Source organism: Lissotriton vulgaris, chromosome 4_1 (assembly GCF_964263255.1).
Source record: "Lissotriton vulgaris chromosome 4_1, aLisVul1.2, whole genome shotgun sequence".
Lineage (NCBI taxonomy): Eukaryota > Metazoa > Chordata > Amphibia > Caudata > Salamandridae > Lissotriton > Lissotriton vulgaris.
Window position 1 is genome coordinate 20,825,943 of NC_141691.1, and position 25,059 is coordinate 20,851,001.

Consider the following 25,059-nt stretch of genomic DNA (forward strand, 5'->3'; position numbering starts at 1 on the left):
CATGATGAATACCTTCAAGTCACTGATTTAAGTGAAATTTGATACATTCTGAGAACAGCAAAAATAAACCATTTAACATGTATAATTAATGTTCTGCTTTTTGTACTTATGATATACATTTAGAAATGTGAGGTAGATATGGAGAAACTGAGTCTTCTGTAAGTGTCAATTTTAATGCTTACAGTGCTGTACTTCTGGGTACTGTTTTTTTAAAAAAAAAGAAATAGGCCTCACCTCAAAGAAAGCTCTTGAAAGCACACATCTTATTTGCATCCTGAAACAATCATTTAAAATGTTAGACACAATTTTATGATGGCTTTACATCTCTTTTGCGCTGCTATTGCATCACTATTGTGAGACATCACCAATGCAAAAAAAGCACCATGTTCCAAAATAGGCCTCATTTCATCAGAATGAAGATACTGTTGTTAATAAATATCTTTAGGATTGTGTAGGGGTCGTAGAGAAGCAGAGGCTTCTGTAAGTGTCAAAGTTGTTGAAAAACTGTTTCTTCTTGAACCTTTTCCCTTTTCTTTTCTAATTTTTAAATACATGTTTTAATATTTTTGGAAATGTTTGTTCTCTCTTTTACAGATTGAAAGTATGAAAAAATATTTTAAAAAGTTAACAAGAATTATAAGGTAAATGTTTTCTACTCTTTTTACCCGCAATGCACTGCTGATGATGTCACTGACCATGTCATGAATGATGTAATAAGAGGACATGACTTACTTCATTGGTAGGCCTTCACATGCATTATCTGCTCTGTATTCTTCAACAAGTGTAAAATTGATCTGTAACCCTGAGTAAGCCTCACCTTAAACAAACTTTTGGAGAGGACACACCTTATCGTCATCCTGAATCAATCATTTAATCTATCACATTTAACATCTATTAGTTCTACTGCTTCATTTCTTTAATCTTTACTTTCCTGTGTTTGCTTCTTCTCTCATTCCTTTCTCTATTACTTAATTATTCTACTCCTTCCAGTATTTTTCTCACTCCCTCTCTTCTCATACTTCTTCATTATTATTCACTCATTCTGTCTCAATTAATGTTACTGTTTCTGAATGATCTCAAAAATTTTTTAAAACAAGAACAGTAAGTATAAGGATAGGAAACAGACATTTATGTTACAAGAAAGACAGCTATAGGAAGTAAACAAAAGATACTGTTACTCGCAATCCACTGCTGATGATGTCACTGACCATGTCAAAAATGATGTAATATATGACATGATCAGAAGTGAATTGCGGGTAACAGTATCTTTTCTTTACTCCCTATAGCTGTCTTTCTTGTAACATAACTGTCTGTTTCCTTTCCTTATACTTACTGTTTTTTTTTTAAAAAAAAATTTGGGGTTCGCTCCTGGTTCGCGTACCGGAGTGCGAACTGGGAGCGAACTAAAAGAAATAGAGCTTGGCAGAGTTCCAAAAATTCTACCAATTTTTTTTATAATGGGGAGGTAGTTCTGAAAAGAACTTTTTTTTTGTTTTTTGTTGTTTTCATTTTTTTTATTATTTTTCTGAACATTTTTTATATTTTTTTGTTTTTTTCTGAACATTTTGTAATTTTTTTATTTTTTGGGGGGAGGGGGGAAACAAAAATGATTCATTGAAGAGGGCTCAACAGGAGCAACAAAAAAAAGAAGAATTGGTTTTTTGGGGCGTTTTGGACATACATGATTTTTGATTGCTCTTATTATAAGAGTAATGATACTTTCTCGGTAGCATAATATTTGATTGCACCACACGCACACTTGTTTCACTTCCCCCATGTCCATTTGAATATTCGGGATCAACTCCCTTGCCTCTGGTCCCGATACTTCCGGCACGACAGATCTTCTTGCTATTGCCGGGGGATTTTGTTGTTCGTTGCGAAGCTGAGCAGCACTATAATTATTTGGGTGCCACCTACTCATGTGCCTGTGCATTGTAAAATTTCCAAAACTATATTTTTTGTCCGTCCCCCTTGAAAGGCGTTCATCGCAAATACGGCAAAAGACATATCTTGCATTGACTTTCTTTTGCCCTGCTGGAAATTAAAAAAATTGCCAAATGAAATTTTCCTTTCTGTTGTACCTCCTGGGCTCCTCAGGCAAAAATTCAGGCTCTTCCTCCTCTTCCTGATCTTCCTCTTCTTCAAAGATTGGTTGAGTAGGTGGTCCTTTCTTCCCATGAGGAGGTGGAGGTGGTGGTGGGGGAACACTACCAGAAGCAACAACTGAAGCCATTTCTCTAGAATGTAAAAGGGTCTTTCTCTCACCAAGATGAAAGTCAGAGTGAGGAAAGAAGGAGGGGTTTTCATCATTTGGGAAAAGCAAAAGTTCTAAACCAATGAAAAGTGTTAATTTTAGATCACATGACCTAGTATTACATCATTAGGAAACCAAAAGTGAAATGAACCAATGAAAAGTCACATGACCTGCTGTCTTTACGTTTCGCGCTTTGCGCCGCTTTCCGGACCGCTTCCGGGTCCGCTAACTTGGCGCGTCGGATAACGTATTACGCGACAACGCAAAACATCATGATAACGTAACAGTTACGCTAAAGGAACGATTACCGGTTCGTGCACCAAGTCGCGGCTTTAAATTGAGCTAACGGGAAGCTGACCGGTTCGCGGACTAGGAGCGCAACAAAATTTAAAAAAAAAAAAAATGTATAAAAAACATGTAAAATATATTTTAAGATTTAAAGAAGAATACATTTTACAGATACAGATATTAGCTTTCAAAAAACCATTGAAATTCAATGAAAAAACCATAGGTTATAATCCATATATAGTTAGGAATTTGCATTTACAAAACCTTGAAAATTCTATGAAAAAACCATTGGTTATAGAACATATATAGTTAGGAATTTGCATTTACAAAACCTTATTTTACTCGCATAAAACCATTGATATTCCATATATAGTTAGATGCGCTAACTATATATTGTGCACCCGCAATCCACTGCTGATGATGTCACATATTACATCATTCATGACATGGTCAGTGACATCACTGATGACATCACTGATGACATCTCAAATGACATCACTGATGACATCTCAAATGACATCACTGATGACATCACTGATGACATCTCATTTGACATTACTGATCACATCAGTGATGATATCATTCATGTGATAATACGATGAACCTCTTTAGACTCTAATATAACCTTAGATACAATCAGTGTAAACAGACACTCACAGACTGTCACTCATCCATGGAGTTACTCACACACCTAGTCAGTCATGCAAAGAATCAATCACACCTCCATTTCCTCAACTATACAGTTATACAAACTTTACTTATTCAAACATATACTAACACATATTTACTCTCTTATACAATCCCTGATACAAGTTCACAATGATCCATACAGCCACTCACACATTCACTGGCTCTTATGCACAGTTATTTATATATGTCAACTCTCGCATGTACTGTGTTTTACATATGTACTTACTTTGACATGTAGCATTGAGATATCCAATCACTCACCAATACACTCACTTAGAGTCTGAAGAGGTTCATGGTATTATCACATGAATGATATCATCAGTGATGTGATCAGTCATGTCAAATGAGATGTTATCAGTGATTTTATCAGTGATGTCATTTGAGATGTCATCAGTGATGTCATTTGAGATGTCATCAGTGATGTCATTTGAGATGTCATCAGTGATGTCATCAGTGATGTCACTAACCATGTCATGAATGATGTAATATGTGACATCATCAGCAGTGGATTGCGGGTGCGCGATATATAGTTAGTGGAACTAACTATATATGAAATTTCAATGGTTTTGTGAGTAAAATAAGGTTTTGAAAAGGCTAATCCCTAACTACATATGGTCTATAACCAATGGTTCACTGAAAAAACCATAGGTTTCAGGCCTTATATAGTTAGGAATTAACATATAAAAAACCATTGAAATTCCTCCTATATAGTTAGCTGGACATTTCATTGATATAAAACCAATGAAATTCCACATATAGTTAGTTGCACTAACTATATATCTTGCGCATCCGCAATCCAATGCTGATGATGTCACATATTACATCATTCATGACATGGTCAGTGACATCACTGATGACATCTGATGACATCTCAAACCCATCACACCTATAGCATTGTTTACAGTGGTCGAAACAGATACGCACGTCCGTCAGGTAATGCAACAAGGATAAATACTGTCAAGTCATGTCATTTGAGATGACATGTCATGAGTAATGTAATATGTGATGTCATCAGCAGTGCATTACATGCGCAAGTTATAGTGAGTCCAACTAACTATAACGTGGGATTTTCATTGGTTTTATGTCAGTAAAATTTCCACCTAACTATAACTGGTGTGAAACCTATGGTTTTTTCAGGGAATTTAATAGGTTTTTTAAATGCTAATTCATAACTTTTTATATGGACTCATACCTATGTGTTTTTTAGTAAATTTCTAAGGTTATTTTTTCGCAAATATCTATAGCTTAGAAAGGTATGTTTTTCTAAAAATGAATCCTATATTGTATATTAATATAATATATATATATTTTTTTAAAGTATTATATATATTATATATTAAAAATTATATATTTTTTTTATTTTTCACTCAGGAGCGCTCCCCGTGAAATTTTTAATTTTAATTTTAATTTTTGTCCTATATGAGCATCCTAAGCCCCCCTCAGAAAACCTATGGGGTCAGGGGCTGTCTACCGTGCCCCCTTCTACCCATTCCCAACGTTGTTTGTCCTCCATCTTGTGTCTTGATTGTACCGAAACACAAAATGGTGGACTCCCATAACACTGCCGGTGCGCGTACCGGGGCGTGCACCGGTAAGCGCTCCCTTAAAAAAGGTGGGAAAGTAATTTACCAAAAAACTACTGGAGACACTTTCATAAAAAATAGAATAGGCCCTACTACATAGCAGTCCCTACCATTTACCCAAATTTGATGGAATTCCATTGAGACATTTATGCTGTAGGCCTGACTAAATGTCCTGAGGTAAATTACATGACAAAAACACATATGAAGTGTTAGAATTGACAACCAATTAAAATGTTACTTTCATTTTCTACTATTATTTCATGACATTTGATTGGTTATGACAGACATGGCTAAATGACGTAGTGAATGCCTGTCTGCCCCTATCCCGCTGCAAAGGGAAAGTACATTGTCCCCCCGCCCCCTGGTACACAGAGGCCCTCAAGAAAGAAAAATCTACCTGTAAGTACCTGGAGAGACAGTGGCGTAAGAACTATGAACTGCACCAAAAAGAGATCTACCGTAAGGCCAGAAACAGCTACCACTCGGCATGCATGAAAGCCAAAGCATTCTATGTTACTACTACCATAAACACGGCCGTTAACAAATCCCAGACTCTCTTTAACACTGTGAAAGAATTGGCTTGAGAAAACTCTAGAGCGGAGGCTACCCCTCTCAATACTCAGCAGTGTCAGGATCTGGCATCTTTTTTCACTGAAAAGATTGAGAAGATCGTCTCTAATATCAACAAAAATAGCATTACCACTCATAACCAAGAGAACACCTCCCAAATCTCTAAAGGAAATTGTCACCTCGAAGCTTGGCCTCCCATTACATTGGATCAACTGAAGAAACTTCTAAAATCTATCAAATCGGGTTCCCCCAGGGACCCCATTCCCATCAGTATCATTAGCCAACTGGAGGACTCTACCTTGACTCCCATAACAGAGATACTTAACGCCTCCATAGAACAGGCCTCAGTTCCTGCTTTATGGAAACATGCCATAGTCAGCCCTCTGCTAAAAAAGCTGGCCGATGATCCTACGATATTGGCCAATTATCGACCAATATCGTTACTCCCCGCTTTTTCCAAAATGTTGGAAAGGCACATTCATGAGGCTCTTTCAACATATGTGGAAAACAATGACCTTCTTCACCCGTCCCAGTCTGGCTTCAGGAGTGGATACTCCACCGAGACTGCCCTGCTCGGGATCACAGAAAAGATCAGAGAGCTCAGAGAAGATGGCCAAACGGTGGCACTGGTCTTGCTGGACCTAAGTGCGGCCTTTGACACCATCTCTCACTCCAGACTGCTTCTCAGGTTGGAGGAGAGTGGTGTCGAGGGCAGGGCGTTAGAATGGATTAGATCATACTTATCCCTACGCACCTTCCAGATCACCTCTTCTGAGGCATGTTCTGATGTTTTCTACTCTCCCCACGGTGTACCACAAGGATCTATCCTGAGTCCCCTACTGTTTAATTTGTACCTTCGACCACTAGCCAACCTTGCAGAAAATTTCGGTCTCGTCTTAATGACCTATGCAGACGATTCCCAAATTTTGTTTTCACTCTCCAAATCTGACCCGTCTGCTCCATCTGCACTAAAAATAGGCCTTCACAAAATATTTTGTTGGATGTCGGCTAACCAACTTAAATTGAATGGGGAGAAAACAGAGATCCTCCTCCTGGGGAACAGTAAAGATCTTTGGAGCGACCCCCACTGGCCGACGTCATTGGGCAAGCTCCCGCCACCAGCCACTCAGGTCAGAATCCTTGGGGTCATCATAGATGACAGTCTATCCATGACACAGCAATCCAACAAAGTGGCAGGCATATGCTTCACTATTCTCAGATGGCTACGTAAAATTGTCTAGATGTTGCCACCTACCACCCAGAAGACCGTAGTCAATGCCTTAGTGACATCTCGGCTTGACTACGGTAACTTCTTGTACCTGGGTGCAAACAAAGCAGTAATAAGACGCTTGCAACTTGTACAAAACGCTGCGGCCAGACTGCTTTGCAGAATCCCCAGATCCGCCAGGATCACTAAACATCTTAGGGACCTGCACTGGCTCAGGGTTGAAAACCGGATTCGCTTTAAAACCCTGAGCTATCTGTTTAAAATCAAAGCTGGGACTGCTCCCAAATATCTTCAAGACCTTGCCAAACCTTACCTTCCCAATCGCAATCTTCGTTCAGCTACATCAGCGAACTTTGCGGTACCTAGGTACAAACGGGCTAGAATGGGCGGGAGATCCTTTTCATACCTGGGTCCAACTCTTTGGAACACATTGCCCATTCATATACGCAAAGAAGAAAATTACGGGAGCTTCAGGAAGAGCGTAAAAACCTGATTGTTCGACAAATAATTGCCTTCTGATCTGTTCTCTCTCTAGTTGTGTCCTGTGTTTTGCTAATTCGGCGCCGGGAAACCCTTTGTGGGTAGCTGTGCGTCTTATAAATGCTATAAAATAAAATAAATAAATAAATAAATATGTACCTGAATATATATAAAGAAAGAGAGAGAAACACAGCCATTTTGACTACTACTTCCTGAAGTACATTTCAAGAGCATTGTCACTGACAACTTAAACTTCTTTTTGAAAGGCAAGATGGCGACCGTGTGAGACGGTCGGAAAGCAGCTCGCATGAGGGGAAGGGTGAAGTCGATCAATGACCCCGTGTTTCACCTAACAGAAGTTGCGTTTTGAATGTCGGATGGAAGCTGCAAGGATTGGTAACACCGTGGCGAAAGAAAAGCCCAAGAGAACGGCGTGAAGTTGGCAAGTAATCGCAGGCTGGGTGAAAACCGAGAAACTGACGCGCATGAAACTGACGTGTTGTCAGCCGCTGCAGCGGCTGCTACTGGAGGTTTCCCAGCTGACGCGGTGGTTCAGAGGTGGAGCCGCTTCCAGGCTGCTAGCGGAGGCGGCAGAGTTCGTGGAGATAGCTGACAGGGTTGAACCCCTGCGTAGCTGCTTCAAAAAACAGCAACCACAGCGGAGAAAGAAGCTTCGCGCTAAGAAGCTACTGAGCACGGATATTCGCCTTTCAAGAGGCAGTGAGGAGCAGAGAGCCTTCAATCTGGAGGGCATTGGAGGTGTGCAGCCTGAGAGTGACGAAAACGAGGATACTTTTGGCGGTAAGGAGACATTTGGGCCAGAAGAGAGGCGAAGGGCAATCATGGCTCCTAAAATGAGCGCTAGTGTTAAAGCAGCAGCCAGGAGGAAAGCAGCTGCGGCGCTCGCAGAGTCTATGGCAGATAATGGAGGTGGTAAAAGGAAGAGACAGGGCTCCCCTCAAATAAAAAAACTAGCTCAGCAGGGTGCCAGTAAGGGGAACTCGGATAATCTGGGCACTGTTCCTATATCAGACATCTTCCAGAAGTTGGATAAAAATAAAGACACTAGAGACATGAAAGATCACAAGGAGGATGAGACACAGGTTCCCCTGGATAATGGTAATGGTAGTGAAGAGGCACCTCCAAGCATTACAACTGAGGATCTTGCAGAACAGTTGGACTCTGTAGTATTGGTGGAAGAAGGTGTACTGCAAGGTGAAATTCCGGTAGAAGACCAGCTGGGTGACGTTAAACCTTTACACCATGGTATGGAGGGGATCTCGCAGGATGATACAGGGGGGAGCAGCTGTAGTAAAAAAGAAGCCCAAAGTGATGCATTCTTCTCGGTATCGGAGGGTGGCGAATGGTCTGAGGAAGGAGATGAGAGCTTGGAACAAGAAATCAGTGATATAGAGACGGGCAGTGACTCAGAACTCGAGGAAAGTACCCCTCCGAGTACAGCAGTTAAAATGGTGGTGAGAACAAAAATACCTAATCAGAATTTAGAGCCACTGTCTTCGAATGCTCCCCTAGAAAACCCCGAGGGGGCTTCGGCACAAATGTCGCTCCTGGAGATTATTCACCAGGAGATATTGGCTCATAGAGAGGAAGCAAGGCAAGATAGTCGGAAATCCCAGGCGGCTGTGAGGAAGATACAAGGGGAGGTGAGAAAGCTGACAAGGGCTTGTGTGAACCTCGGTGAGCGAGTGACAAATCTGGAGGATAGAGTAGTAGCCACAGAGGCGGATTCAGCAGCAGCAGTCAAGCAAGTCGACATGCAAGCAAAACAGTTTACTGATGTGCAGTGGAAACTGGAGTCGCTAGAAAATAGGTCGCGACAAAACAACCTCCGTATCCTTGGAATTCCCGAAGGGGCCGAGGGGTCAGATATGAAAGCATTCATCATCAAGCTCTTCGCGACCGCCTTTAAAGATTTGAAAGATTGGGATTTTGAGAGGGAGATCCAGAGAGCACATCGCACCCCATCAAACATTTATCAAAGGGCAAAAGAGGGAGTCAAGCCTAGGGCTATTTTGATCTTTCTGGGCAACTTTAATTTGAGACAGGCAATTTCTGAGAGGGCGAGACCTGATAAAAAAAAAACAGTTGATGAATATACCTTTTTCGTTCACCCTGATTTCTGCCATATTACAGTAGAAAGACGCTGGAGATTGCGGCAAACCTTTTCAAGACAAGGGTATGCAGGCTTACCTGATCAACCCCGCCCAGTTGAAAGTAATACGGGACGGAAAGACAATGTATTTCTCGTCAGAGATCAAAGCTAAAGAATTTCTGATGTCGTAACTGGTATACCAAAGGAATGATCAAATGTTGTCCCAAATGGTGAATGGGATTGGAAATGGGAGTACGGTATAATATTTTTGTGGGGAGCGATCTGAGCAGGGCGAACTCCCGTGCCTCACCAGTATCACTGAATGAAAAAAAAAAAAAAAAAAAAGGAAGGGGAGGGGAAAAAAAAAAAATGGCTGATCCTAACTGGTAGTTAATACATATGGTGGGGGGGTTGGTAAAAGGTGGGGGATTATAATGAGAGCATGTTTCTGCTAATTTAAAATCTGGTGGAGGGTAAAAATAATGGGGACAAAAGGTTACAGTAGTTGTCACTTCTCCTCACGCCAAGCTGTAACCATCACGTGCACAGACCAGTGGCCTGAGCACCTCAAGACAAGTGGGAGGGTTGAGGGGGGGCTCCATTTCGGAGCTCGACAGGGGGAGGGAGGAAGCGCAGTGGGAGGAGAGGGTGGGGGTGGAGGGGAGAGGGGGGTGGAAAATGTGAAAAAGCAAGAGATGGAAAGGAATAGTCTGCAGGATGACATCAGGTCTCTGGATAAGAATCACGGTAGGAAAGGCAAATATGTAAAACATGTCAGACATTAGAATTTGTAGCATTAATACAGGGGGTTTAAATGATTGGAAGAAGAGGCAGAGATTGACCCATTTAGTCAGAACAAATAATATAGATATAGTTTGCATTCAGGAAACCCATATTCCCTGGAATAAAAGGAAGATCTTGGAAATGTATGGGTATACTCTGATTGGTTGTTCTACCCAATCGTCAATGATAAGAGGAGTGGCCATACTAACCAAAAATCATCTAGGCGTAGCGAAACGTATCAAAACAGATGGCTCAGGCAGATGGTTATTGGTGGAAATGAATATGGGGTTCACATTATGTGTAATATATGGTCCAAATGAGGATGATCCTATGATGTTTGATAAGTTGGTAAAGGAATTGGCTAATTGGGATGCCCCGCTGATAGTATGTGGGGACATGAACATCTCTGCAGACTGGCGCCAGGGGAGCATATATACAGGCCGAAAACGAAAGGTTAAAGCTGCAATAAGCTCCATGATGCAGTCTCATGGCCTGGCAGACATCTGGGGAGATAAGATGCCAGGGGATAGTGGCTATACATATTTCTCCCATCCAGCACAAAAGTACTCTAAGCTAGATTATTTCTTCATCACAATGGGAGAGATTGGGAAAGTAAACATTCAGAAATTACCAAGAGTAATTTCAGATCATAATCCCCTGGTACTCACTTATAAAGTACCCAGCGTATTAAGGAAAACCTCTAGATGGACCTTTGACAGGAAATTATTAAATGACGAAAGGTTTTTAAATCATATGAAAATGTGGTCAAAAGAATTCTTTGATCTTAATAGGTATAGTGCATCCAGAAATGCTGTCTGGGAATCATACAAAGCTGCATTAAGAGGGGAGACGATCAGTTGCGCATCAAGAATTAGGAGAGAAGATAAGAGCAAGATAGATAATCTGATAGCAGCTCTGGCTGAAACAGAGAGACATCATATCGAGGAAATAATAACTGGTAAAGATAGTAGTGAGACTACCAGAAATATGGCCAGGATTAAGGGTGACCTTTTAAAAATAATCACTCAGAAAGAGATCTGTGCATATCAAATGCAAAGAGCAAGGCGCTATGAGACCGGGGAGCAGGCGGGCAGAGCATTAGCATTGCGTATAAGGCAAGATTTGAATAGAAATAACATCAGTAAGATAAGCTATAACGGGAGAGAATATAATGATCCGAACTCTATACTACAGGCATTTCATGAATTTTACCAAAAACTATATGATCAGGATCAGGATCCAGGGGCGGTATTTCCTATACAAGACCAATCTTTTATAACTCCTAGGGTGGAGGATGAAGATAGAGATCGATTGGAATTGGTTATAACAAAGGAGGAGATAGAAAACGCTCTGAGTGAACTAGCATTGGGTAAAGTGGCAGGCCCAGATGGGATCCCGATCGAGGTTTATAGGGCTCTGAGGGAAGAAATTCTGCCAATATTGGAGGATCTTTTTAATGGAGTCATATGTTCAGGTTTTATCCCGGACAGTTGGAAGCAGACCAACATTGTGGTTTTCCACAAAAAGGGAAAACCAGAGGAAAACCCGGGCTCATATAGGCCGATCTCTCTAATCAACACAGATGCGAAATTATATGCAAAAGTCTGGGCTAAAAGATTAGGAGGGATTATAGACAAACTGGTATCGCCCTGGCAACATGGGTTTGTTCCAGGGCGGGGTACTACCGAACATACTGCAAGGGCTATTTCATTATTTGATGCTGCAAATATGACAGGGAGTGATATGGCTATGATTTTATTGGATGCCGAGAAGGCCTTTGACCGTGTAGTATGGGATTTCATGTGGGATGTGTTGGAGAAAAGAGGTTTCGGAGAAAACTGTAGGAAAGGCATTAAGGCTATGTATGCGGATCCAGTTGCCAGAATCACTACTATGGGGCTCCAATCAGAGGAGGTAATAATCAAAAGAGGCACACGCCAGGGCTGTCCCTGCTCACCTATATTATTTGCGTTATATATAGATCCGTTGATTAGGAAAATCTTGGCTTCAGATAGAATATCCCCGGTTATTTCGCATGGTCATACCAGATATTAGCGTATGCGGACGATTTGGCAATTGTTACTAACAATCCGGATATAGCAATACAGGAATTAAATATTCTGGCTTATCAGTTCGGTGTATATTCAGGGTATAAACTCAACACGGAAAAAACTATAATAATCGGTACAAAGAATATCCAGAAAAGAGATCAAAGATATGTTGACTCTGCTATTTATTTAGGAGTCAAAATTAATGCAGATGTGGGAAAGATAATTCAGGAAAATTATTTGCCAGTATTGGCGGCGATAGAGAAAGAGTTAAGGAGAATCGATGTGTTACACCTATCTTTGATTGGACGAGTTAATGTACTCAAAATGACAATGTTGCCGAAACTGCTGTATCTATTTCGTGCTATCCCCTTACTAATTGAAGAAACTTTGATAAAAAGAATGGAATCAGTTTTCTCACAGTTTCTCTGGCAATATGGTAAAGTAAGAAGATCACTAGCTAAATTGTCATTACCTTTAGAGAGGGGAGGACTAGCGGCCCCTAATCTCAGACTATACCACTGGGTCTGTTTAGTGCTGCATATGAAACAGTTATTATGCTGTAATACCCTGGTAAGCCAGCCTGCCCTTTCAAGAATTCCCACAATCTACGAACTAATAATAGGGGAAAAAGCCAAGGGGATCTTGATACGGGAAGTAAATGCGCAATTCTATAAGAGGAGTAAAAGTAAATTGATGTTAGCTGCATGGGGAGTATGGAAGCAACTGTTAAAATTTCTTAAGATCCCGAAGATTAATGGTATGTTAGATCTCTGGGACTCAAACCCATTTAAGCATCTTGGACAGAATAGAAATAGTGCCCTTTGGAAAAGATTGGGTATCCGGTATCTGGGAGATGTAATGAGTGAGGAAGAGTTGGTGGGGTTCGAGACTTTGCAACAAAGATATGACATCTCAGCGAATCACTGGATGTTGTACAATCAATTAGAACAATCAGTGAAATCCATAAGACCCAGGGTTTCTATCCAGGAGATGAATCCAATTGTTAAATATATAATGAATGGTGGTCGTAAGATCAAAATAGGCTATGGTTTTCTGTTGCAGAGTCTGGAAGATGACGTGGGGCAAGTGGAAAACGCATGGGCTCTTAGAATTGGGGATCCAAATGTTGATGTGGACTATGCTTTAGCTTTGAACAAGAAAATATTAAGAGCAACCAATTTAAAAACACAACACTATAAAATGATTTTTAATCTATATTACACCCCCTCAAAGTTGTTCCAATGGGGGAAAAGGGATACAGATAAATGCCCAAGATGCGATCAAAGCCCTGCAGATTTAACTCATATGTTTTATTCCTGTCCAAACCTGAAACCTGTTTTAACTGAAATGGAGAAATTTTTATCGGGGCTGCTAGAGGGACAAATCTCTCTCTCCCCAACGACTGTATTATTTGGCAGGGATGAAAATCTGAAAATCTCACACGAAGCGGAAGCCTTGGTTTTTCTTTGTGTTGCAGTGTTAAGAATTTTAATAGCGGCGGCATGGAAAGACTCAGTTGCCCCCTCATTCCAGGTCTGGTTGACAAGATTGCTTGGAACTCATAATATCGAAGAATGCTTATATAAATTTAAGGGTCAGAAGAAGAAAATATTTGGTGAAAAAATCTGGGCACCCGTTAGTAAGTGGAGGGAAACAAGAGGATGAATTGATTGAATTCCTGCCTGCCTGTAAAAAAATTATTTTTAGATGGTGATTTGTATTATGTATTGAAGAACAGTTTTTTAAACTCTTTTGTATTTTTGTACCTACTGTCTTATCCAGCTGATATTTCATTATATGTATGAATGTATTTCTTTTTTTTCTTGTAGTGCTATCCTAATCCATCTCAATAAAAAAAAATAAAAAAATAAAAAAGGTAAGATGTTATTTTAACCCCTTCCAGGCTCATGACGAGCTGGGCTCGTCATGGTGTAGCCTCCTCGCACACTGATGACGAGCCCAGCTCGTCATATATGATGGACTTTTGAAAAATCCAGCACAGGAGGAAAATATCGCTAGCAGCGATGGAGTTAAAAACTGAAGTATGTTGTGCACTTTAAGTTAATATGGAAAACATTTTCTGATAGTTATATACTATCCCTCTGTAATAGTTATAGAATGAGATAGACTTCTCTGTTATAGTTATGGATGGAGTTAGGCTTATCTTGTATAATTATGAATTTGCTTAGGCTTCATCACATACACTTTTTTATATGTCTACTTCCAGTCTGATACCATACACTGCCCAAAGATAAAATCACTGTTAAAAAAAACAAAGTAGCTGTCTGAACTTAAACCCAGTGCCCTATCTCTACTGATATATTTTTTTCAAATGCAAATTACATGTCCATTATAATTGTTCTGGAGAGCAACAATGAAAAGGTTATTGAACCCAAAGACTCAGAATTCATGGATGAATCACAGGACTATGAACTACTTCAATGTGTACATTCAGTAGATTTCCTGATTCAAAATGAGGACATTTCCGACAATCAAATATTAGAAGTTCTGTTAAATTTGTAAAAGGAATCTGAAAAATAAATGTGTATTTAATAATTCAAAAATTGTTTGAGACATTATTCATTTTTATATGTATTTCTTAAACTAGTACCAAATTGATTATAATGTAAAGTCAGATTTAAAATATACTGTGCAACTTTTTTGTGTTACATAGTAAGTTTGCTCATAGTTACTTCCTTTCTCCCACTATATTATCTCCAATGTGTATTTAACATCTCTTTATCATCTCCTTCCTCCATATTGTTTCTGCTTTCCTGACAGACTATGGTATGAATTCCATATACCACAATAACTTCTGTAACAACATGCAAGATATCTACAAAGGAGACGGTGTATATTAAATTTTAGACTCTGCATTGGTACCTACATGTTGGTACTTAAATAAAAAAATAAAAAAAAAAAAACAACAAAAAGAACAATTAATAAACATACAATATTTGAAAAGTCTATCATTCTTTTTTCCCCATAGTACGCTCACCGGTCCGCTTCCCGGTGCGCGTACCGGGCGCTCCCCCCGCAATTTTTTTTTTAAAAAAATCACTTTTTTTGGGGCCCCGCGGGTCCCTTTTAAAGCCCCCACATCAAACCTAGGGGGTCAGGGAGGGTCTACTCTGCTCCCTTATGGTCATTTCCCCCTTTGTTTTGGCCACCTCTCATGTCTCGATCCTACCGAGACACAAAATGGCGGCCGCTCCGGACTGTTTAGAATGTTTACAGACACCCAAGAGCCAATCAGCTTTCCTGCGCAAGTCCCGTGGTGTGCCCGGTGTGCTCCCCGGTGCGCGTACCGGGGCGCGCTTATAGATATATATATTTTTTTGAACCTAAATTACTCAAAATCCACTGGAGCACATATCTTGAGACATAGCAAAGGCACATCGGGCTACCAGTCCCTACAATTTTGCCAAGTTTGGTGTAAATCCATTCAGCCGTTCGGGCTAAAAGTGAGGTCGACCGCCCTATGGAAATTAACATGGGAAAAATGCGTTTTTGGACCCCCCTTTTATCTCGGCCCCCACTTAACGCATCCCCCCCAAACGTACAGGGAAGGACTGGAGCTCCCCGAGGCCATTTTGAGGAAATTTTCAGGCAGATTCGTCAACCGGCGCCAAAGTTATTCCAAATAATAATTTGAGATTTAACATTGAAAAAAATCCTAACTATAACTACCTACTGGCGACCGCCAGTAGGTAATATATATATATATTATTACCTACTGGCGGTCGCCAGTAGGTAGTTATAGTTAGGACCTAGTTTCCATAGGAAATCCTCAACATTCTATTTGGAATAACTTTGGCCCTGGTGGATGAGTCTTTGCGAATTTCTCAAAGAAGATGGCTCGGTCCGCTGCGCTCCTTCCCTGAAAGTTTGGGGGGGATTGGTCAAGTGGGGGCTGAGATATAAGGGGGGTCCCAAAACGTGGTTTCTCCATGTTATTTTCCATAGGACCTTTATATTCGGCTACAGGTCGAACGGTTGAATGGATTTATAAGAAATTTGCCAAAACTGTAGAGTTCGGTTCGCAGATTACGCTTTTTTTGGAATGGTGTAAATCCGTTCAGTAGTTGTTGAGAAAATTGAAGTTAAAGTCAATTATATATCTATAGGTGCGCACGCGTGCGCGCACTCAAACGGCTGCGCGTGAGCGGAATTTTTTTTTGCTGCGTGACGTCTGTTAACGTTCGATTCAAAGGAAATCAGGAAGTTTTGTTCGCCATTTTGTCACTGCGAGTAAATATATTGTTCATTTCAAAGCGTTGAAACATGGAAAGGGGAGAAGGTAGAGATTGTTTTGCTGCGTAGCTTTTCTCGAGGTGTGTAGTAAGGCCCTTAAACGCAAAAAGATATAATTTTTCCCCGAAAAAAAACGGGGTGCACGCACCCGGTCGCGCACACCTATTTACAAGAGTGTGAAAATGGAGATAAATCAGAAGTTTGAGTGCTTATATATAAGGTGGCTCTGAAAAGAGCCATTGTGTTAATTGAGTGTTTTCTGCATTTATAAGTAAGTACCGATGCAGAGCCTGATGTTGCAGAGGAAGATTCTGTTTCCCTCATTCGTGAAATGAACACCGTCTCTCCTATAGACGTCTTGCATGTGGTATCGCAATTTGTTGTGGTAAATAGAACCCATGCTATAATCTCTGAGGAACGCAGAAACAGATTTATTTACATGTCTACTTGCTTTCTAAAATTGTGCACAATGTTGATTGGACCAATTCCATTTCTGTCTTTGGCATATATTGGAATATACCAAGGCAGACCGAGGAAAAAGTGTCATCAATTGTCGAAAGGTGTCTTTTAGAAGCATTTCCAGACCTACCCCAGTGATTGTGCCTAGATCGTTCCCACCACAGTGCACAATTATAAGGTCTGGTTCTGGGAGATGCATAAAAGTTTTCACCAATGGAATCAATTGGTGACATTTCAATCCTCTTTTGGCAATCCATGTTATGTGTACATTTGGTAAGACGAGGTTGCAAATTCGTCTGCTTACTGCATATTTTTCACTCCAGTGAATATAACTGTGTCCTCTTAGCCAGACCTTCATTTTCAAGGGATTTGTAGTCGTCCTCCGATCGGTTCTGGAAGTGGAATGGTAGTTAGAAGTTGAAATTCTAAATAAAGAAAAAGGAAGAGGCTGGGTGTGGTTTAAAAAATAAAAATGATTGGTTGATTGTAAGAAGTGGAGATTGAACAGTACGTTGCATGTTAATGTTTATGTTAAACGAAAAGTACTATTGGGTGTGAAAAAACAAGACATGTAACAGAGCTGTGTATTGGCAGGTGTTTCTGGAGGGAAAATAGTCTTCTTAGTTTGTTGTAGAACGTTGAGAAATGAACTTTTGACCTGTGTCTTCAGCAAGGTGCAGAATGAGGTGTAACCATGGAAACAGCCGGAGATGGCAGTTGGTGATGGGTTCACTCCTTGGTGCCTCTGCATCTGACTCTGTTCTGTGGTGGCAGGCGGAGAACTGTTTGTTATTGTGGGGATGAAAGGGTGATGAGGAGAGAAATATGACATAGCGTCTGGCCTGTAGAAGCGTGGGAGCAGTGATTAACTCTGAGTGAAGCGGAACTGTGTCGATGCTTAGTAACAGTAAAAAAAAAATGTTAACAGTGGTATAACTGTCTTTACGGTGCGCGACCTACTAAGAAAGAGTTCACGGGCCGTAATTGGGTTGCAGGTTCTAGTATCAGTAAGTGAGGTCGAGAAAAGAAAACATTCAGGACTTTATTTATGAAGGCCTTGCGCCACCGGTGCGTCACTTTTTCCCATTTTAAAAAATGAGGCACTGGCGGCGGAAGGTCCTTATAAATAAGGTCCTCAGTGTCTACAGTTAAGGTTATGTGGAACCCATGAATAGTTTTTCAATATGAAATCATTTCAGTTGAAATTATGGATTAAAAGAGAAACCGTGAATATTTGAAATGTTTATTTAGTAATGTACTGTTTTAAAGGCAAATCATTATGTAATATGAGTACAGAAATTGCAAAAAAACACAGTAATTGGTATTGTCAGTAGTACATGGAATACAAACGCTATAGTTGAAGAAAAATGAATATAGTTGGAAAAAAACATTGTACACTCTTATAAGGAAGTATATTATATTTTAATAAATGGAAGAAGGTCTCTGGCCTTTCAGTTTAGGAACGATATATGAAAATGCAAGTGGTTATACATCATTACTTTATGAATCAGCTGTCACACAACACGAAATCATAATGTCCGCTGTTAGTAAAGCCAATAGGTCTGTTCTTCAAAAGAAAATATGGAAAAGAACGTGAAGAATATAGGGAACCAAAAGGAAATGAGGACGTCAATGGCTTGTATAAGAGTTATTGAAGCATTGTTTAGGCAAAATAGGTAGCTTCTGCTTGTAACAGGAAATCAGTTTTATCATTTGAAAGTATATCAGCTATCCAATGGAAAAGAGTAAAGCAGTACTGATGATCTGTTATAATCGGAGCCTCTTTTACCATCAGAGGGCAGCTCGGTGGGTTTTCGATGTAGCTCGCTGTTAGGAAAGAGTTAACCATCCATTGTGTAGGCAAAGTATGCAGCAAGTGCTTCTAACATGAAATCACTGTTATCATCTGAAAACATGTCAGCCATCCAATTGAGAAGATGAAAGGAGCATTCATGATCTGTCATTATTGGAGCGTCTTTTACCATCATAGGGCAGCTCGGTGGGTTTTCGATGTAGCTCTCTGTTAGGAAATCTTGCGCCGCTGCGAATATATTCCGATGACCCAGAACTCCTTGTATCGCTGCAAAGGCCATAAACCCTCCGTTGTAACAAAGCTGTTCATGATCAAGTAACGGATTCATGAGGTGATTGTAATTCGGTTCAGGAGGTACCAAATTGCAGAGACATAAATCCAGGGCCCACGTGAAATCACAGCTCAGGCAATGAAATACAGGCGGCACACAGGTGAAATACGAATATCGAAATGATAATCGATATGAAGTATTCAAAGTTGAGAGTGGTAAGGTGCCGTAGTACAGAAGCATTCTCTGTCGAAATAGTTCTAAGTGGCCCGGCCCGTTTGCGAAGGCAGGAGGGACATCCATTTTGAATTTCCCAAGATGGTAAAGGAAACGGCGCAGCACTGCCGGTTGTATAGCAACTCCACAGAATTAGGTCGCCGGCTATGCAGTGGAGAGGAGCAGAATGACTTGATACATTTTCTAGGAGTCTAGTCACTTATATATTGCTTAGTAGTTATCAAAAAAAGTAGCTTTTCTTGAACTGGAGGATGCTTTAAAAAATAAGGGAGTGATTTGAGGGAGTTGTAAAGCAAGGTCAATTTTTTTTTACATCAATGCTGTTTTCTGTGAATGTTAGCTAAGTGAAAGATATGTGTGTGAGCAGATGCAATGTTCAGTTTTAAATGTGACATTGGCGCTCTTGTTCATGTCTCTCGATTCAAGGTCGGTATTCGCTGCCAAATGCAAAGATCAAGAAACGCTTGCGTGGGGTAGATAGTCTGCATTCTTAAAGGAAAGCAAATGAAGGGTTATTTTTACCGCGTTAGCATTGTCGTTTAAAAAGTTACAGTGAATTTCATTATATGTTAAGAAAGTGTCACTGATGAAGACTGAAAATAAATCCTTATAAATAACAGGGACTTGTGTATTTTAGAAAAGGTGTGTAACATTACATGAATTGTGAAAAAAAAATAATGTAATTGAAAGTGTGTGATTTGAAAATGAAAAGTAGAGGTTTATAGTTCACGTTTTGAAAGCAGTTCTAGAGGGTCAGATGCATGATAGAGTTATAAAAAATAGAACATGTTTTTAAATAGTATTATGGAAAAAATATGTGCCTTTATGTACTATTTACATTATCTGCCTGTTGCCTATTCTTTGAGTTTTAGTAATCCTGTGTCTTATAAGTTTTCCAGGGGAGGTTTGAGGTTCATGGTGCGTTTGGGCAGGGAGGGTAGGTTGGGGTTTTTTAATAGGGGGTCCGGGTGGGGTGGAGTGCGGAGTTTAGTGAAGAGTGAGGGAGGCAGGGAGTTAGGGGGTTTGGTAATGGAGCAGAGTCAGATGACGCCACATTTCTGTTATGGGGTGCCACGGAAATATGTATTTATTCTCAGAGGTTTATTATATTAAGGATATATATCAACATGGTGGCTCCTCGCTTCCGCCTTGAGTGATCGCTCCCCTCTCTGTGCTCTGCATCGTGGTATCGTATCATTGCATTGTGCATTGTGACTAAGCTTTGTAATTTCATAGCGCCAATATTGTACAGCGTTTACATTGCTTTGCTTGATTCAGCGCATTGTTGTGTGTGATAACCCCCGGCGCCCTGCTCTGCCCTCCCCTCCATTTTGATTCTGTTGTTGTTGTGCTCCGTTCCCTTGAGCCCGCCACGCCTCCCAGCTGAGCCGCCCTCCCACTAGCATTCAAGAGCGCCCCCCGACCTCGCAGCGCTGTGATTCACTCCTCGCTTCCGCCTTGAGTGATCGCTCCCCTCTCTGTGCTCTGCATCGTGGTATCGTATCATTGCATTGTGCATTGTGACTAAGCTTTGTAATTTCATAGCGCCAATATTGTACAGCGTTTACATTGCTTTGCTTGATTCAGCGCATTGTTGTGTGTGATAACCCCCGGCGCCCTGCTCTGCCCTCCCCTCCATTTTGATTCTGTTGTTGTTGTGCTCCGTTCCCTTGAGCCCGCCACGCCTCCCAGCTGAGCCGCCCTCCCACTAGCATTCAAGAGCGCCCCCCGACCTCGCAGCGCTGTGATTCACTCCTCGCTTCCGCCTTGAGTGATCGCTCCCCTCTCTGTGCTCTGCATCGTGGTATCGTATCATTGCATTGTGCATTGTGACTAAGCTTTGTAATTTCATAGCGCCAATATTGTACAGCGTTTACATTGCTTTGCTTGATTCAGCGCATTGTTGTGTGTGATAACCCCCGGCGCCCTGCTCTGCCCTCCCCTCCATTTTGATTCTTTTGTTGTTGTGCTATGTTCCCTTGAGCCCGCCACGCCTCCCAGCTGAGCCGCCCTCCCACTAGCATTCAAGAGCGCCCCCGACCTCGCAGCGCTGTGATTCACTCCTCGCTTCCGCCTTGAGTGATCGCTCCCCTCTCTGTGCTCTGCATCGTGGTATCGTATCATTGCATTGTGCATTGTGACTAAGCTTTGTAATTTCATAGCGCCAATATTGTACAGCGTTTACATTGCTTTGCTTGATTCAGCGCATTGTTGTGTGTGATAACCCCCGGCGCCCTGCTCTGCCCTCCCCTCCATTTTGATTCTGTTGTTGTTGTGCTCCGTTCCCTTGAGCCCGCCACGCCTCCCAGCTGAGCCGCCCTCCCACTAGCATTCAAGAGCGCCCCCCGACCTTGCAGCGCTGTGATTCACTCCTCGCTTCCGCCTTGAGTGATCGCTCACCTCTCTGTGCTCTGCATCGTGGTATCGTATCATTGCAATGTGCATTGTGACTAAGCTTTGTAATTTCATAGCGCCAATATTGTACAGCGTTTACATTGCTTTGCTTGATTCAGCGCATTGTTGTGTGTGATAACCCCCGGCGCCCTGCTCTGCCCTCCCCTCCATGTTGATTCTGTTGTTGTTGTGCTCCGTTCCCTTGAGCCCGCCACGCCTCCCAGCTGAGCCACCCTCGCCCCTCCCCCTCCACTCTCCATATATGACAGTAGTTCCCGCGCGCAGCGTTTACGCGCAGCGACCGCGCCCAATCCGCGCCGAAGGTGCGCCAAAGGTAAGCCCGTCTACGCCCGTCCGCGCCTGGACCGCGCCCAGCGCCAGACCCCCTGCCCCTCGCGCTGCCCAGCCCTCCCGCATTACCTACGATGCCGCCACCCTCCTAGCCCTTAACCCCAAGCGCCAAGAAACTAATCAGTGTTAGTGCGCTCAATAAATGATTTAATAACATAACATAACATAATAATAACATAACATAACCCCGGTCGCGCCCCCAACTGCGTCCAAGCCGCTCCTGGACACACCCATGGACCTTTCTCTTGCTACTCCTGCAAATTCATTGGCACCTACAACATCTCTGCTACGACCACACCACAGATTCCCGACCCCAATCACCTACAATGCATCCTTCTCAACACCCGATCGGTCCACAGGCACGCCATTGACCTATGGAATCTACTAGACACCATCTCTCCAGATGTCGCCTTCCTAACAGAAACATGGATGAACGCTTCCTCCGCCCCAGACATCACCATTGCCATCCCTGAAGATTATAAGATCACACGCAAGGACCGTACTGGCCACACAGGAGGAGGAATCGCTATCGTCCATAAAAAATCAATCCGCATCTCAACCAGCTCTGACGCCAACCTCGCCAACTCCGAACACCTTCACTTCCAGATCCACATCGACCCCAAGACCACACTCAGAGGCACCCTCCTCTACAGACCACCAGGACCCCGCGCAAAATTCAGTGAAGACATCACGGACTTCATCACTCCACACGCGCTCCCCTCCAAAGACTACATCCTTCTGGGAGACCTCAACTTTCACCTTGAAAAGATCAACGACCGCAACACCACCACCCTCTTGGACAACCTCGCCAACCTCGGACTTAAACAACTCGTCACTTCCCCCACCCACATCGCAGGTCACACACTCGACCCCATCTTCACCTCCAGCAATCATGTCTCCTTCAGCCACACTACGGATCTCCTCTGGACTGACCACAGCTGCGTTCACTTCACCTACAACAAGCCAAAACCCATCAACCACCTCCAACCAACTCTGCAAAGAAACTGGAACAAAATCACCATCGACCAGATCTCCTCATCGCTCCTCCTAAACACCCCAGCCCACTCTTCTAACCCAGACCAAGCCGCCGCCAACTTCGCCCTATGGTTATCCAACACCGCCGACACCTTAGCACCACTGAAAAAACGTCAAAGCAAACCTGGCAGCAAGAAGGCCTCATGGTTCAACGATGATCTTAAGAAGTCCAAGAAACTCTGCCGCTCCCTTGAAAAGGCCTGGAAAAAAGACCCAACCACTAGCACCAAGGACGCCTTCAAAAACGCCACCCGCACACACCACCAACTAATCCGAAAGGCCAAGAAAACAGCATTCAAGGATCGACTTGACAACAACGCCCACAACAGCAAGGAACTTTTCAACATCGTCAAGGAATTTACCAATCCCTCAGCCAACTCCAACGACATCACCCCCTCTCAAGCCCTCTGCGACTCCCTAGCCTCATTCTTCCACAACAAAATTGCAGACATCCACAACAGCTTCGACAACCAACCCGGAGACCAACCCTCCCAACCCCCTTCAGGACCCCCACCCCCCCTGAACATCCTCAACGACTGGAACCCAATCTCCACTGAGGACACCATCCGCCTGATGAACTCCATCCACTCAGGATCCCCCACAGACCCATGCCCCCACCACATCTTCAACAAAGCAGACTCCGTCATAGCACCGAACCTCCGAGATGTCATCAACTGCTCCTTCAACTCCGCCACCTTCCCGGAAAGCTGGAAACACGCTGAACTCACCGCCCTTCTGAAAAAACCCACAGCGGACCCCACCGAACTCAAAAATTACCGCCCCATTTCGCTCCTTCCATTCCCGGCCAAAGTAATCGAGAAAGCTGTCAACAACCAGCTCGCCGCTTTCCTCGAAGCCAACAAATCCCTCGACTCCTCACAATCTGGCTTCCGAGCAAAACACAGCACTGAGACCGCCCTCATCGCAGCAACAGACAACATTCGACAATGGAGACACAGTCGCCCTCATCCTCCTTGACCTCTCTGCAGCCTTCGACACAGTCTGCCACAGCACCCTTTTACAACGCCTCAGAAACATCGGAATACAAGGAAAAGCACTTGAATGGATCACCTCATTCCTCACCGGAAGAACCCAGAGAGTCCGCCTTCCACCATTCAAGTCCGAGGCCACTGAAGTCATCTGTGGCGTACCACAAGGATCCTCACTCAGTCCCACCCTCTTCAACGTATACATGAGCCCCCTCGCGGCCATCGCCCGCCAACACAACCTCAACATCATCTCTTACGCGGATGACACTTAACTGATCCTTTCTCTCACCAATGACCCTAGCACGCCAAAACTAACCTACACGAAGGAATGAAAGAAGTTGCCGAATGGAAGAAACACAGCCGTCTGAAACTGAACTCAGATAAAACAGAAGTCCTCATCTTAGGTACATCCCCCTCTGCATGGGACGACTCTTGGTGGCCGGAAGCCCTTGGAAAAGCACCCATCCCAACAGTCCACGCATGGAACCTAGGCGTTATCCTGGATTCTTCACTCTCAATGAACAGACAAGTCAGCGCCGTATCCTCATCCTGCTTCAACATTCTCCGCATGCTCAAAAAAACATTTAGCTGGATCCCCACCGAAACCAGAAAAACAGTCACCCATGCTCTGGTCACGAGCCGACTGGACTACGGAAACACCCTCTACGCAGGTACTACCGCTAAACTCCAGAAGAAACTCCAACGAATCCAAAACGCCTCAGCCAGGATCATATTAGACATCCCGCGCAACGAACACATCTCTGGCCACCTGAAAGACCTCCACTGGCTACCCGTCAATAAGAGGATCACTTTCCGACTGCTAACCCACGCACACAAATCACTCTACGACATCAGACTAGAATGCCTCAACTCACGACTGTCCTTCTACACCCCCTCCCGCCAACAACGTTCTTCCAGCCAAGCCCTCGCCACTGTACCTCGCATCAACAAAACCACCATGGGAGGCAGATCCTTCTCATACCTGGCTGCTAAAACATGGAACTCACTCCTCACTTACCTTCGCCTTACCCAGAACCACCTAGCATTCAGAAAGCAACTTAAAACCTGGATATTTGTCAAGTAATCCTCCTCCCCTCCCTAAGCGCCTTGAGACCCTCTGGGTATGTAGTGCGCTATATAAATTCTTTGACTTGACTTGACTCTTGTCATTTTGTGGTTCTGTGCATGTTTATAATGCTGGCCCTGTAGTTTTTGTTTA